Source organism: Felis catus, chromosome A3, assembly GCF_018350175.1.
Source record: "Felis catus isolate Fca126 chromosome A3, F.catus_Fca126_mat1.0, whole genome shotgun sequence".
Taxonomy (NCBI): Eukaryota; Metazoa; Chordata; class Mammalia; order Carnivora; family Felidae; genus Felis; species Felis catus.
Genome location: NC_058370.1, coordinates 132,063,109 through 132,080,487, shown reverse-complemented (window position 1 = coordinate 132,080,487; position 17,379 = coordinate 132,063,109). Strand labels below are relative to the sequence as shown.

The window sequence follows — 17,379 nt, the reverse complement described above, 5'->3', positions numbered from 1 at the left end:
CTAATTACAGAGAAACTGCACATCCTATGTTTATTTACCATTCAGTTATACTTCATATTTTTAATTTTCATTCTTCAAATATTTTGTTCACATTTTATGAAAATATTATTTAATAACAGAAAGGACACAGGTGTTAAGAGTAAACTACAAAATTTTTTTTACCAAAATTAAAATTCTTTATAACCCACTGATATCATCAATGCAGACACATAAAACAATCTTAATTCTCCTGAACTGAAAAAAAATACATTAAAAATAATAAATATTCAACTTCCAGTGAAGCTGAGATTATTCAAGTCACACTTTGAGATCCCACACATATATATATACCCACAATTTCCCTCTCCAGGACAGATGAACTGCTTCAAGGATTCCAGCATTTTAGCATACTTGGCTATTTTTAACTACCAAATTATTGCTATATCTTTTGGGCATAATTTTGCTATTAGCAATAAATTTACTGGTTTAAAATGTAAAATCTGAATCACTTATTTTTTTAGGTATACCCATAATTAATGGCTTTAAATAAAAGAAAGGTGCATTTATTTGGAAAGCCTTCTTCTGTACCTCCATAACCTACCTCTACAAGAATTAAAAATTTTAATTGACGAGGCAAAAGCTTCTATTACAAGAAGAAATTTCTTCTTCGGGTTCAGAGACTTTTCAAACAAATGGAATATGAACACTTTATACAGATATGATAAAAGTAACTGCATTAAAATCTCCATCTACACATTGGGGTGCCTGGGTGGCTCAGTCAGTTGGGCGGCCGCCTTCGGCTCAGGTCACGATCTTGCGGTCTGTGGGTTATAGCGTCAGGCTCCGTGCTGGCAGCTCAGAGCCCAGAGCCTGCTTCCGATTCTGTCTCCCCGTCTCTCTCTCTGCCCCTCCCCCTGCTGTCTGTCTGTCTGTCTCTCTCAAATAATAAACATTAAAGAAAAAAATTAAAGTCTCCATCTACACATAACGATGAAAAAAGAAATCCTTTGGGAAAAACAAAAAAAAGCTACAGCTCGACATTAATAGAAGGATTGAATCCCTACTTATCCCACATCCTCCCTACAAGTTATCACAAGCAGACGGGATCATGTAAAGATTGAATAGTCAAGAAGAAAATCTGGAAATAACTTATAAGTGTTTCCCATAATATAGCCTACCAGGGTAGAGTCAGAAAGCTTTTTCAGCAGTTGTTCAACTCATCAGTAATACCATTTTGGTTTTCTTAAGCCATTTTTAAAGATCAAATAATACCTCACCTGTGCATTGTTTTTTTTTAAATATAGCATTTATTTTTGAATAATACTAGAATACTTTAATCTGCTAATAATTTATATCCGAAGAAAATGCATGGGGTAATATATATTTTAAAATGTACATTTATACTTGAGGTTTTATATTTATAAATTTTCACATCTGAAATGTATTCTATTTAGTATCACTTATTAAGAAACAAATTATGAATTTTTTTAAGACACCAGTATTTTCCGTGTATGAAATTAATACTGAGACCCAATGGCTAGGTTAGCTCAGGACCTAAAAACCTGTGTCTATGATCGTCCTTGTTATGTACTTTCATATAAAGCCCAGGCAGTGAGATTTTTTTTTCAGTGTCTGTGATTTCAACAGATTCCCTTTGTAGAAAGTGATACTAAGCTGAGATAAAAAAAAAAAAAGTTTTTTTAAAGAATAAAACTGAAAGAAAAGCCTACTACCAAAACTCCAAAGCAATGAACAAAATTAACACTACTTGTCCCTTTCATCACTTCCAAGTGCGTATAAATGACAGGACCACATTTAAAAGAGCATTCAAAAACAAAACAAAACAAACAAAAAAGAAAACCCACCTACCACTGCCAAAAAATATTCAAGGGCCAAAGAGAAAAATGCCAAATAATGAATAGGAACTAAAGGCACAAATATATAGAAGATTTAAGGGCAGGGAGCAGTAAAACCAATGGCGGAAAATTAAAAGGGCCTTGATGTGGTAAAGAACCAAACCCAGACTGATTACTGGGAAAACAGTAGCTAGAACGAAAATCTCAGCCCCAAAAGAAATTGAAAGAAGTCTTACTGCCCAAGTTCTATACAAAACTGCACAACTAGGTAAGTCAGATACAGTTTTCAATCAAGTCCTGAGCTAACCTCCGAAAACCTGCCCGGTTACTAAATCCTCCACATCTCTAATATTACTGGCCGAGAAAACATGAATCTCTTCCAATACTGGACTGTGGTTATCTACATGTGAAAAGTTAACATCAGAGGCAGAGGAAGGCAGAGAACAGTGCATTATACTACTGCCTTCCTGAACAAATAGGTACAAGCCAACACCCATTTTTTCCCATTATAATGATCATGGTGGAAAATATATATGTAATGGCTTATTTTCCTAACTTTTCCTGAATGCAGAGCCTTTAAAATTTTAAATGCCAAGAAAGAATGAAGTGCTGGACTTGATTTCACTTTCACTATAAACTGCCCCTAAATATCTGTTTTAAAATATCCAAATAAATGGGGCGCCTGGGTGGCTGAGTCGCTTAAGTGTCTTTCAGCTAAGGTCACTTTCAGCCCAGGGTTTGTGAGTTCAAGCCCTTCATTGGGCTCTCTGCTGTCACCGAGCCTGCCTCAGATTCTCTGTGCCCCTCTCCTGCTTGTCCTTTCTTTCTCTCTCAAAATAAACTTTAAAATAAAATAAAGTAAAATAAAATATCCAAATAAAATGCATTCCTCCCCTCTACTCCCCCAAAAGGAGCAAGTTTGGAAAGACTTCACCAACTGGGAATGCCTGAAGTGATAAGCAAAATGATAGAGACACTATGCTAGGAATTTCAATTGTTAAATGCAGCCCAAAATATCCTTTAACTGAAAATTGTATAAAATTATGAGTTGTCAGCATATGGATAGTATTTTTTAACTGGGTAAGATCACTAAAGGAGTATAGACAAATAAAAAAGGACCAAGGGACTGAGTCCTGGGATATACCAACATTAAGAGAATGAGAAGAGGGGACTAAGAAGGAACCAATAAAGGAACACTTGTGTTATCTTAGCAGCAAGAATGAGAGAGTGATACATACATAGTCAATGTGACTTGTTTCAAATATAGTTATTTAAGGCTGTGAATTTAGCAATGTGGAGGTCATCAGTTACTTTCATAAGAGCTATTTAAACTATAAATTTGTTATTTTCAAATCACCATTCATTACCTTCTTACTACTTCTGTTTTACTATGATTGCTGTACTCGCATTTAAAAAACAAAACAAAAACCTTCTTGAAGACATTATTTTGGGTTCACACTCACAGACCTTAAATAATACTTAGCATTCCAACTTGACCATAGTCAATATAGTATTTATTACTAACAAAAGGAAGTTTTCTAGACTTGTTTGTGCCATGTACTGTGCAATGCATTTTTACATGCAGTCAACATTTTAATCCTGATAACAAAATATAAGCTAGGTTACTACAGTTATACCCACATCAGTAGGCACAGAAACTAAAGTTATAAGGCAGGTTAAAACATCTGCCCAAGCCAACAGTTTACAAGTGACAGTATTAGAATTTTATGATACATTTATATTTTAAACATTACTGAACTTAATTAAAGTTATTCCTTTAACAGAACAATGAACAACATCCAGGTTTTAAAGTTAAGAGCACAAATGAATAGGAAACGTATTTTCTGTGTATCTGCTATACAGATAAGTAACCAGGAAATGTTATTTAAATGAATTCTTCATACATTTCCTCCTTCTGTTACTTCAACTCCAACTACAAATACAAAACTAAAAACTGTGGGACCAAAGAAATCCAACTTAGCAAATAAAATATAAATTTTTAAGCCACCCATATGCACGTGGAGAAACTTCTGAAACTTAAGTATACTCCATATTATTTTTTTTTTATTTTTTTTTCAACGTTTATTTATTTTGGGGACAGAGAGAGACAGAGCATGAATGGGGGAGGGGCAGAGAGAGAGGGAGACACAGAATCGGAAACAGGCTCCAGGCTCTGAGCCATCAGCCCAGAGCCCGACACGGGGCTCGAACTCACGGACTGCGAGATCGTGACCTGGCTGAAGTCGGATGCTTAACCAACTGCGCCACCCAGGCGCCCCTACTCCATATTATTTTTACACTATACCCTCTATCTCACCTAGAAAAATCTAAGTCGTATTAATAGATCTGCTATCATTTATCAACATCAGATGAGTAAAATCCTTAATGCTTATTTTACAATATTTAGTCCAAGATCTGTCAGTCAAATTAAATTAAATAAACTAAATGTATCCTGTCACCTAACAAAAAAGAATCTTTAAAGAAAAAAAGTCATCGAGGAAAGTAATAAATAAGAGTATTGGGTGAAAGTGTCTCACACACATTTTGCATCCTATAAATTAACTTCACTATATAAACTTGAGTAGCTAACTTAATGAAGCATAAGAGAAATTTTCCTATTTGCTTATATATATTTTCAACTACCTATAGTTACCATAAAATGAGTTCTTAAAACTCCCTACTGCCTTAAAACAATATATATGGTACATTAATGAAGTAATGCATTTCTAACAGTAACATTCATATTTAGAACACTTAAAGATGAGTAATTATGGGGCGCCTGGGTGGCTCATTTGGTTAAGTGACAGACTTCGGCTCAGGTCCTGCTCTCAAGGTTTGTGAGTCCGAGCCCTGTGATGGGCTCTGCTGACAGCTCAGAGCTTGGAGCCTGCTTCAGATTCTATGTCTCCCTTTCTCTCTGTCCCTCACCTGCTCGTGCCCTCTCTGTGTATCTCAAAAATAAACGTTAAAAAAAAAAAAAAAGAGTAATTATATCAAAACGTATTTAAAATCTGAACTCTGAATTGTAGGGGGAAGGAGAACCTCCTTGAACAAAGAATACAATTTCCACTGATACTAAGCCTTTTTTTTTTTTTTTTTAATTTAAGAAAGAAAGAAAGCGCGTGAGCCATGGGGAGAGGGGTAGAAGGAGAGAGAATCCTAAGCAGGCCCCAGGCTCAGCGTAGAGCCCAATGCTGAGCTTGGTCCCACAACCTTAGGTTCATGACCTGAGCAGAAATCAAAAATGGACATTAAACTGACTGAGCTACCAAGGCACCCGGATCTTAAGTCTTTCCAAAGTCTCTGTATTTGAACAGGTTCCTGATTTCTAGAGCCCTTTTTACCCTCACACACCAATGTGGCTCAGCACAGCATTCTTCCAGTTCCTGACTTTATTTACAATTTTGAGATTTATATTTTGTTCATCATTTTTTTTACATTTTTTAAATACTGTGATAAAATATTATTTATCTTGATTAATGTCGGTTTGGGGCACCCGCTTCAGTTTTGTGCCTACAGCAAAGTGCCTCACAGGCCTAACTAAGCTTGGCCCCGGCCCTGGTGCTAAGAGACTGAAATCTCTGAGACACTCATGAACAATTTCATATTTTAATTTTTTTAAAACTGTGCAAAGAATCACAAGTTGATTTGATCAATGCTTTAGAAAAAGAATTAACCGAAATATTAAGTGCAGAGTTAATGGTGAGTATGCCAAGTTAATAAAGCAGCTACTGTATACAGACAGCTTGCGTACCAGACACGGTGGCAAACACTTTCTATAACATCACTTCATGTAATTCACTGAATTTTCCAAGTAGACTGTAGAAGTAGGTGTTATTAACATCATTTTTTTTAATTGAAGAAATTAAACTTAGAGAACTTCTCAGAATCACAGTTAGAAAATAGCAGGGTTGGGATTGGGTTCAATGCTCCTTCAAGTAATTACTAGTTTGTTTAAGTTTATTTATTTTGAGAGAGAAAGAGAAAAAGTGGGATCTGAGGAGGGACAGACAGAGAAAGAGAAGAGAGAGAATCCCAAGCAGGCTCTGTGTTGTCAGCAAGGAGCCCAACATGGGGCTCGATCTCACCAACTATGAGATCATGACCTGAGCCCAAGTCAAGAGTAGGCCGCTTAACCAACTGAGCTACCCAGGAGCCCCAGTAATTATTAGTATTTTTAGTATTTTAACTAAGATCTAAATTTTTTCTTCTAAAAATATTAAATCAATAGGAAGATATGAATCAAAGTACTATGCATAACTTAGTATATTGTTCAGAAACACATGAATAAAATTAAGATCAAATTGTACTTGTATTACTGTACTTTGGTTTATAAATCAAAATTGTATATCTTTTCTTCTAAAAATAAAGTTTTCCTCCTCAAGGAATATATAGTATTTTACTACTCCTTATACAATAAAACAGAAAATCAGTTACTTTCCTCCTCATTATAAAATATCAGAAAAGTTGTGGCACCTGGGTGGCTCAGTAGGTTAAGTGGCTGACTGTGGCTCAGGACATGATCTCGCGGTCCGTGAGTTTGAGCCCCATGTCCAGCTCTGTGCTGACAGCTCGGAGCCTGGAGCCTGCTTCGGATTCTGTGTCTCCCTCTCTCTCTGCACCTCCCCCATTCATGCTCTGTCTCTCTCAAAAATTAATAAACATTAAAAAAATATTTTTTTGAATTATCATGATAGTTAATACATCATCTGATTGAATCCTATTCCTAATTTAATACTGGTATTCAGTTGAAAAACTACTAGCAGATAAAATTAAAGTTGTTATTCTAATACTGATTGTAGATAAATCAAACTTAAAAAATATTTTGCATATCTGTTACTCACAAAATTAAGTACTATACATAGACTTTGGGACACGCCCCACTAAAAAAACCCCGCCCATTCAAGGTAACAAATATATACAAAGAAAATAATTAGTATTATTAAGAATGGAAATGTTGGAGGGGCGCCTGGGTGGCGCAGTCGGTTAAGCGTCCGACTTCAGCCAGGTCACGATCTCGCAGTCCGTGAGTTCAAGCCCCGCATCGGGCTCTGGGCTGATGGCTCAGAGCCTGGAGCCTGTTTCCGATTCTGTGTCTCCCTCTCTCTCTGCCCCTCCCCCGTTCAAGCTCTGTCTCTCTCTGTCCCAAAAATAAATAAACGTTGAAAAAAAAAATTAAAAAAAAAAAAAAAGAATGGAAATGTTGGAGATGATAATGGCCAATGACACAAAGCAATGTTTATTATATCTTTGTGGATGTATGCACAGAGAAAGCGAGAGAGTCAAGCCACTCTAACAATAGAGCTATGCCAGCAGTTTTCAAATTTTGAAGGTAAAGTTTTGTTTACTAGTGCCTTCTTTACTAGAAGGTAAAACAACTTGAGTCACATTTTCACTCAAAGACTAAGAACAATCCTCCAAATCTCTGTTTCCAGTCAATTGTTTAGTTAATTATACAAACAGAACCATCTCCTTCATTTTATAACTAGAAGTCTGCCCATAGGATTTCCACCCACCAAGAACCTAAATATAGATCATTTCTACAAGTTGTGAAATTAAAATTTAAGCTTCATCTCCAAACAGACCTTATCCATTTGATCCATCAATCACTCAATAAATGTTAGTTATTTTTATTTCCAGAATTTTCAATACCACCCAAATAGATATTTTGCATTTAGAGATTACATTCAAGAGATGTAGGGGCATAAAGTGCTTTATATTTGGCTTTTTCATCTAAGCCTATCAGCACATCTTTGATACTAACTGATGGAACCAAAAACAGTTCCATTACTGGGGCGCCTGGGTGGCTCAGTTGGTTAAGCATCCAGCTTCGGCTCAGGTCATGATCTCATGGTTCATGAGTTTGAGCCCCATGTTGGGCTCTGTGCTGACAGCTCAGAGCCTAGAGACTGCTTCAGATTCTGTGTCTCCCTCTCTCTCCGCCCCTCCCCCACTCATGCTCTGTCTCTCTCTGCCTCTCAAAAATAAATTTAAAAAACATTAAAAAAAAAGTTACATTACTAACTTAATGTGTTCCATAAAGAAAACTATTTTACTGCTTTAAATCTCATTTTCAACATCGATATAATACAACATCTAAATCACAGGGCTAGTCTGACAACTAATCATGTATTGTTTATAAAGCCAAGTGAAACAAAGGTTAAATCTGAAAATGACTAGTCACTATACCTATTTTTTGTTATGAATGTACTTACATTGTAATCCACTTAACAAACTCTTTTTATTCCCAAGTAGTTTTCAATCTTCAACTTTATACAGCTTGAAATTTTATTTCAGCCAATTAAAATCTAGGAATGATGACCTACAACACATAAGTGTTAGGAGCAACATTTTGATAGCAAGAAATTCAAAGCAACCTAAAAATTTGGTAAAGAAATACTAAGATTTTATTAAGGCTTGTTAGAGCTATATTAAGCAACCATTAAAAATGATGGTTATAAAGATTATGTAAAAACTAATATAAAATATGAATGCTAAAAGAAAGCACAGAATATATTGAATGTACGATCATTCTACTTAAGGGAGTACGCATATGAAAAACTTTGAATGGAAATGCAACAAAGTAAATATAGAAATGTGATATGATCATGGAGTTATGTGGTTTTGTTCTTCCCCTAAATTCTAACATTTTTTTGAACTACATTTTGTAACTGATAATATAGTATAAAATCTAAGTGTTCACTAAGTGTTCAAGATATAAAGTACTAAAGAACACACTTTAACAAATTTAGATTTCAAAAAAGTTACTCATTTATTACCTCTAGCTTTCCTTATTTCTACTGAAACATGTCCTATTTTAAATTCTAAAACTTTTCACTGTTCTGCCTCCTACAAATCATATGTTCTTTTTCTCCCTGAGAGCTCTCTGGAATTCAAATAAATGTTGCTTCCACCCAAAGCTTGAACAGGAATTTTTATAGTGGTTAACAGATTAATTTGGAAAGACTGGACTTTCCATCCAAAAAGCAAGGTGGGTTGCTCTATCAACTTAAATTCTCTATTTCCTACAATAAAGTATTATTTACATATATTCTATATATTTCTTGTCCAGCCTCCTCCTAAGTATTTTACATTTTTGTGGTTATTATCACATTTAACTAGGTTGGGCATGTGAAGGACACCGAGCTCCTTTGAGAAAAAAATTTAAAATTTTTTTTTAATGTTTGTTCATTTTTGAGAGACAGAACGTGAGCAGGGATGGGGCGGAGAGAGAGGGAGACACAAAATCCGAAGCAGGCTCCAGGCTCTGAGCTGTCAGCACAGAGCTCCACGCAGGGCTCAAACCCATGAATTACGAGATCTTGACCTGAGCCGAAGTCAGGCGCTTAAGCGACTGAGCCACCCAGGCACCCCTGAGAACAAAATTTTAAACGTTCCCAAATGAAACATATTTGATATACCCCATTTCTTACTAATTAATGTTCAAATACATATTAGGTAATTAAAAACAAATGTGATTTCCTTAAAATTCTGTTTAAAACTTGTACAGAAAAGTAGTATAAACTTTATGAAAAACATGAATGAGGGGTGTGGGGCCAGTGAACTTTATACTCCAGAACCCCCCTCATCCTGACTCAGATGCTAATTATTACATCATAAGATAAAAATGAGTAAGTAATTCCTCTTCAAGTTTGCTAAATTTCAACCAAGGTTTTCTATTACAAAGACATCCTCCACTTTTAAATTCTTACTTGTGTTTGAAATGCTGGCAGGGAAGGGGTAACGTGAAGTCATATAACCTTATACTCTGTATCACATTTCCCAGGTGAAGAAAAATACGTTTCTTATAACTCTTAAACTTAGATGAGAAGTGGACAACTGAACTGCTGGGTGAATGAGATGGAATGAAAGGAATTTCAAACACAACACTTATCCTTGCCTATTATTAGAATTTGGTATGTCACTAGCTCCTAGTAGTATTTTTTTTAAACTATAGACATTTAAATCTCTCATTTATTTTATTATTTTTTTTAATGTTTATTTATTTTTGAGAGAGAGAGAGAGACAGAGCCCTAGCAGGTGAGGGCCAGAGAGAGAGGGAGGCACAGACTCTGAAGCAGGCTCCAGGCTCTGAGCTGCCAGCACAGAGCCTGACGAGGGCTCGAACTCATGAACCATGAGATCATGGCCTGAGCCAAAGTCAGACGCTTAACCACCTAAGTCACCCAGGCACCCCTAAACCTTTCATTTTATATCCCACATAAAAGCAATCACTGGAAATATTCCAATCACATCATTATTCTGACACATATAATATCCTCAGTTTTCCAGTCAAATATTAATCACATCTAAATAATAAACTTCTGAAGGCATAACCAAGTTTACAAACCAAGCTCTCATGAAAATCAGAAGGCAAAAATATATACCCACAAATCACATTAGGACATCAATGTACATTGAGCACCAACTCTGTGCCGAGGGAAGTCACTTTCTTTCTCATTTAATTCTCATAAAAACCCCCACTGTGAAAAGGAATGTAGATAATGGAGAAAAGCTTTTGGACAGAGCCATTTAGCTACATAACAGAAACAGAAGTTCTAACCAGAAGCAGCTATTTCTACTCCCCATACAACTACTACCAGAAAAGAGCAAAATAAAAAGTGTTTGTAAAGTATACACCCTTTTCCTTCTAATTATAAATGTAACTCTGCAGACTCAGCGGCCCCATACTTTTACTGAAAAAGTAAAATATTCTTCTCAACAGGGGTGCCTGAGTGGCTCAGTCGGTTGAGCGTCCGACTTCGGCTCAGGTCATGACCTCACGGTTCCTGAGTTCGAGCCCCGCGTCGGGCCCTGTGCTGACAGCTCCGAGCCCGGAGCCTGCTTCGGATTCTGGGTCTCCCTCTCTCTCTGCCCCTCCCCCGCTCGCACTGTCTCTGTCTCTCAAAAATGAATAAATGTTAAAAAAAAATTTTTTCTTTTTTAAATTTTTCTCAACAGAAACTACAGAAGCAAGGTATATTTCATCCTCACCTAGGAAGCAATGTTTCTTCTCCACATCTGAGGGGACTTTTTAAGTAACGCTTCAACAACTAGAAAAAAAATTTTAACCTTTTAAATTAAGTATCTGTCCCATCTCCCTCTCCCTTCCTCCCTCCTTCTCTCTTTCTCTCTCTCTCTCTCATCTACTGTATCTACACTCACTCCCCCATAAATAAAAGAGAAGACGAGCAAGTCTTTAAAATTTTTTTTTTTTCAGGACAGAGAGAGACAGAGCATGAACGGGGGAGGGGCAGAGAGAGAGAGAGACACAGAATCGGAAACAGGCTCCAGGCTCCGAGCCATCAGCCCAGAGCCTGACGCGGGGCTCGAACTCCCGGACCACGAGATCGTGACCTGGCTGAAGTTGGACGCTTAACCGACTGCACCACCCAGGCGCCCCAAAGACGAGCAACTCTTAAGGGAATCTAATATACTATTTTTTGGTCTGTTTTACATTTTGGTAGTAGATACATTATTACTTGGCAGACAAAAGGTCGCATTGCTAAAACAATCTGAAAACCATACAGGCAAATCTAGAGTTTACAAAGGCTGATTATCAACTATCATTTCATTCATCACTCCTCTACATATTGCTCAATTTCTGGCAATAACAACACCCCAAATACAAATAAGAATTTCTTGTCAATTCAGATACACATTAGTAACCCTGGTTTAAAAAAAAAATACCAAAAAACACTGAACCTAAATCATCCTTAACTTGAACTCACAAATCACCATAATTTCTCCTACACTCAAAAGGAAAAGGTAATAACACAAACACACACATGGAGTTAATTTTAATGATCGACTTCTATGGCTGATAATTCTATCTACTCTCTATACCAGGACCTAGTACCGTATTTCCAAGTATCCACAAGACGCCAACAGACCTCAGAAATCTCCTAAGTTAGCTGTATGTACTCAATTGGAATATATAAGATGATCCACTAAGGTGCAGGAAGACGATATTACAATTTTACATATTTAACCTTAAAACATGTTAAGTTCAATATAGTTTTCAGTAACATCGCACTCTTGTTAGCTTTCACCGAAGTGTGAAATACTACAGTTTATAGGCATCTTACCTTATTATAGGTAAATATGACCTACTAAATTCTTTTAAATTCCCCAGCAGAAAGATTTCCAAGGAGATTTAAGACAATCCATTTTGGGGTGTAAACATATGCCAAAGCTTACCAGACTGTAAAACTTAAATATGTACAATTTATTATCGACTATACTTCAACAAAACTACCCAAAGATGAATGTAATATATATATTCACAGATTTAAGATAATACTAAAATGCAAATTGTACGAATAGAAAATGGCAGTGTTAATCCCTTATCTGCTCCTTCTATAAGCTCTTATGGCCCAAATTATAAAGCTAAAAACAATGGCAAGCTAATCCTATCACCCCCCTAAAATTAAAAGTTACCTGAAGCCTACTAAATTGCATTCATAACCATTAATAACATATAATAGTTCTGCTATAATCTGAACTTCTAAAACAATTACCTCATATGCAAATAGACAGAAGGGAATGATTAGAATATTAAGTAAAATACATGATTTTTTCCAGTTGTTAATGTTTTTAAATGACAGGCAAGCTTTCTCAAATTAAAAAGAAAGTCTTCGAAATATAAGACATTATGAAAAAAGCCAAAATTCATGCCAAAATGCTTTTCTAAAATATAAACAGTAGCTTCAAAGACCCCTACACTGTTCATGTTATTAAGCTATCAAGGGAGGTTCCAAGTTCAGATGAAAAAGATGAGAAGACATTTTTCGTTTGTTAAAAAAAACAAAAACAAAAACATGATAAAGAAGGTTATGGAAGTAAAGGCTTTTGTGGGCCTAAATCTCAGAGAAAACAGCACAACCCTCAAGATTTAAGGCTGCAGAAATTCAAATGTCTGTGATGCAGTGTTGATATTTTTATTCGAATTGTTACTGCTCTTGTTAGCGTTCTGGTTGCAAGCCGTGTAGGTTTTACACAGTCTGATCCTATCCCATTTCTTCTAAACCTTGTTAGTTATGGCACATGATTGTTCCAGAACACAAAGCTTTTCAGAATTTGTATTTCATGTCTGTGACTGGACAAAACCAAAGCCACCACAACTAGAAAGATATTTAAAACCTGAACAACAAGAATACGGAAACAAATCTCTATAATTCTTTGCATAATGTCTCCTGCCTGAATTCTTTCCAACACTTTACCAATTTTCCTTATTAACAATTAAACTTTACCAAGTTTACCATTAAACTTAATGATAAATGTTTGGAAGCCTCTTTTATGTTTCAGTTTTTTTGTTTTGTTAGTTTAACATCAAAAGAAGGTATTTTTCTTAACGACTCACACACCACTGGGAAACACTAGTTCTTCTTGCTAAGGTTTTTTTTTTAATGGCTAAAATATATGAAAAACAGGATGGTAAAAAACTAAAGTGCATTTTCTTGATAGCTGGTATCTTTGGAAGACAAACAGAAAAAATAATTGAAATGTTGAAGAAATAAGTAACAAAATAAATTCTACAATAAGAGAGGTTTACTATACAGTTGAAAGAAAGTACTCACTTTTTCTAGCCTGATCAGTTTAAAAATGGTTGTATACCGGGGCGCCTGGGTGGTTCAACTGGTTACGCATCCGACTTCGGCTCAGGTCATGATCTCACGGTTTGTGAGTTCGAGCCCCATGTTGGGCTCAGCACTGACAGCACAGAGCCGGCTTCAGATTCTGTCTTCCCCTCTCTCTCTGCCCCTCCCCCTCATGCGCATGAGCTCTCTCACTCTCTCACAAACAAATAAATAAATGTTAAAAATAAATAAAACACTACCCTTTTAATGAATGAATGAACAAATAAAATGGTCAGATACTATTACAATGAAGAAATATATAACTAAAGAAAATATATTCTCAACAACAAACTAATGAAAACAATAGTTAAAAAAAAAACTTTTGTTAATAGTAACCACTGATACTTTTTATTTATTTATTATTATTTTTTTAATGTTTATTTATTTCTGAGACAGAGACACAGCATGAGTGGGGGAGGGGCAGAGAGAGGGAGACACAGAATTAGAAGCAGGCTCCAGGCTCTGAGCTGTCAGCACAGAGCCTAACTCGAGGCTCGAACTCACAGACCATGGATCATGACCTGAGCCCAAGTCAGTCGCTCAACTGACTGAGCCACCCAAGCGCCCCATTAACCACTGATACTTTAAATGAAATATAAAACTGCCTCTGGAACTACATGTGTAGCATTACAAATTGAAATTCATTCACTGCATCATTCACAGAACAAGTTTTTACAACTAAGAAGTAAAAACCCTTAGGAGGGCAAGGTAGTACAACATTTCATCAACACTAATATTTACGATAATAGATTGTTAACAGAATTTTATACTTTGTGAGACAAAGTTTCATACAGCACTGCAAATTTTATAAAAATAAGATCATTAAAGTATAAAAGAGTTTTATACTTTGTGAGACAAAGTTTCATACAAAAGTTTTCTGGCAATCTTGTCACAATGAACTTTTAAAAGTTATGGAACTTCTGGATGAATGACTGTTTTTCTTCTATAAAAAAAACAAGTACTCCAACGTGTGGCCTTGCCTATGATAACAAGTACCTATTAATAGTATGCTGGCAGATATTTCTGGAAAAAAATTAACAGATTTTGTCTAAGTAAAGGTGATATTTTAACAATCAAGAGTCTCTTGCTCAACCTGGCTTGCACATGTGCGCATGCTCTCTCCCTCTCCCTCTCCCTCTCTCAAAATAAATAAATAAACTTAAGAAAAAACCAACAAAACCACGTTCTGGGTGCTAGGTGAGCTCACTGCTGTTGGAGTATTTCTGTACTCAGACTCTTCCAGCGGACAGATGAAGGAAGCACAGGTATGTGTGTGTGCACTCACATCTACATCTCTATTTGCATATATCTTTATTGAAAACCATGTGTTTATTTAGACTGACAGCCCCACTTCCATTCCAATACCACGTGTTCACTCTAGCTTTTGTCTTTTCCCATATTTGTACCTCTTCTCCCAATAGCAAAAGCTGATTCCTTCTCCCAATATTAAAAGTTATTAATTTGCTCAGTTCTTCCATATGTTGCCAGCTCCCTACTCTTAAGTCTTTGGTGTGGCTCACACATTCCTTCTTGTGAAAGCCCCAGCTGCTCCAGAGCTACCTCGTACCCACTCCCATTGACTTGACCTCTGTCATGATCTTAAAACCTTAAAAAGGGCAGTGTGGCTAGAGAAGATAAGGAGAGCTTGAGACATACAGATTTAAAAAAAATTTTTTTTAAGTTTACTTATTTATTTTGAGAGAGAGGAGAGAGGGCGAGTCAGTGTGAGCGGAGGAAGGGCAGAGAGAGAGAGGGAGAGAGAGAATCCCAAGCAGGCTCCACGCTGTCAGTGCCCAGCCTGACTCAGAGCTCGATCTCACAGTGAGATCATGACCTGAACCAAAATCAAGAGTCAGACACTTAACCGACTAAGCCACCAAGATGCCCCAGAACATGGTTTTGAAATAGTACTCTCCTCTAAAAGGAATTAAGGATCCTTAGAGAAAGGACTGATTCTAGGACTAGAGCAGGAAAATTATAAAATGAGCCTCTAGCATCTTATGGCAAAAGTAAGGATATGTACAGGTGACAAAATGACATAAAATTATATACATGCATCCTATCAATGCAAATAACCTAATTTTGATAATGTAGTTATGGAAGATGTAAACATTGGGGGAAATTGGGTAAAGGGTCAAAAAAAGGAACATTCTGTATTATTTTTGTAACTTCCTGTGAATTTATAATGATTTCAAGTTAAAGTTGTTACTGTTGTTGTTTAAAGTAAAGAAGTACACTGGGGCGGCTGGGTGGCTCAGTCAGTTAAGCAGCCGACTTTGGCTCAGGTCATGATCTCGCAGTTCCTGGCTTCGAGCCCTGCGACGGCGGGCTCTGTGCTGGCAGCTCAGAGTCTGGAGCCTGCTTACCTTTCTGTGTCTCCCTCCGTGTCTGCCCCTGCCCCACTTGTGCTCACTAGCTGTTGCGCGAGCTCTCTCTCCCTCGGGTGCCTGGGTGGCTCAGTCGGTTGAGCGTGACTTCAGCTCAGATCATGATCTCACAGTCCATGAGTTTCAGTCCCGCATCCGGCTCTGTGCTGACAGCTCAGAGCCTGGAGCCTGCTTCAGATTCTGTGTCTCCCTCTCTCTGCCCCTCCCTTGCTTATGCTCTGTCTCGGTCTTTAAAAAAAAAAAAAAAAAAAAAAAATTAAAAACTTAAACATTAAAAAAAAATACACAAAGATTGACTGGATCACATCAAAAGGGCATGCAAGCCAATCTGAAAGGGCTCCCAGTGGTAAATGGGGGACAATCTGAGTATTGAAATAAATGATGATAACAATGAAGCATAACCCATTGAATAAAAAAAGAATTTCTGGTATAAATAAATGTATATGAATTCTTTTTCTTATAGTAAAATGCCAACTAAAAAATGTAGAAGAAATATTGAATCAGAATATCAGTATTTGGCAATCCTCACAGTAAAAATTAATTTAGGTGAGAAACTTCAATGGATACTAAAACCAATGGGTGAAAGCAGGAACAGACAGAAACATGATTTTACACAGTCCCAAAGTATCTCCCCACAAATACTTATTAGTTACAAAGGAAGGAGGGAGTAAACAGAAACTTGGTAGACATCACCTTTTTTTTTTTTTTAACTTTTTGTAATGTTTATTTATTTTTGAGAGAGACAGACAGACAGACTGTGGCAGGTGAGGAGCAGAGAGAGAGGGAGGCACAGAATCCGAAGCAGGCTCCAGGCTCTGAGCTGTCAGCACAGAGCCCGACGTGGGGCCTGAACTCACAAACCGTGAGATCATGACCTGAGCTGAAGTCAGATGCTTAACCCACTGAGCCACCCAGGTGCCCCAGCAGACATCACCTTTAATCAAGTGATCTAAGTTATTAACATTACCTAATGGGATAAATTGTATACCACAAAATAGGATTCATTAAGAACACAACATCATTTCTGTGAAATTGCAGCTAAAAAATACCTATCTTGGGTCTAATCATCAGAAAACATTAGATTCACCCAAATTGCAGGATATTCTACAAAATGAGCGGTTTATAACCTTCAAAATTGTGAACAGCATGAAAATCAAGAAAGACTGGGAAACCGTTCCAAATCGAAGGAGATTAAAGAAACATGAGGGTTGGCTGTAATGCATGATCCTGGATTAGATCCTTTTGGTCTAAACATTATTTGGGCAATGAACAAAACTTGAATGAGGGATCTCAGCAAGGTGATACAAAAGTTTTGAAAACTTTTTCTTAAATTGGAAAATTGTTTCCAAAAAAAATTTAAAAAAAAAATCACACCAAGGCATGTTCTTGACTCAAAGCCTTTGAATTTGCTATTTCTGTCTGAAATGATCACATCCATGTATCTGCATGGCTAACTCTCCTACTTCCACTGGGTTTTTAGTTTTCAGAAAAGCCTTACTATCTCAACTGTCAACACTA

At 36.6% G+C, this 17,379-nt stretch overlaps 1 protein-coding gene across 5 annotated transcripts in view; it reads right to left on the bottom strand.

The window, feature by feature from the left end:
* The window catches only part of ROCK2 (Rho associated coiled-coil containing protein kinase 2), a 136,226-nt gene that overhangs the window by 81,045 nt on the left and 37,802 nt on the right, over positions 1 to 17,379 (bottom strand). The window contains exon 1 of one of the 5 annotated variants that reach the window (XM_045054942.1): positions 8,051 to 8,141. The exons of the other annotated variants lie outside the window; for them this stretch is intronic. The gene's annotated coding sequence lies outside the window, so the exon portion shown is untranslated. Of the gene's footprint in view, positions 1 to 8,050; positions 8,142 to 17,379 lie in introns of those variants that run through there. 5 annotated transcript variants of the gene reach the window in all.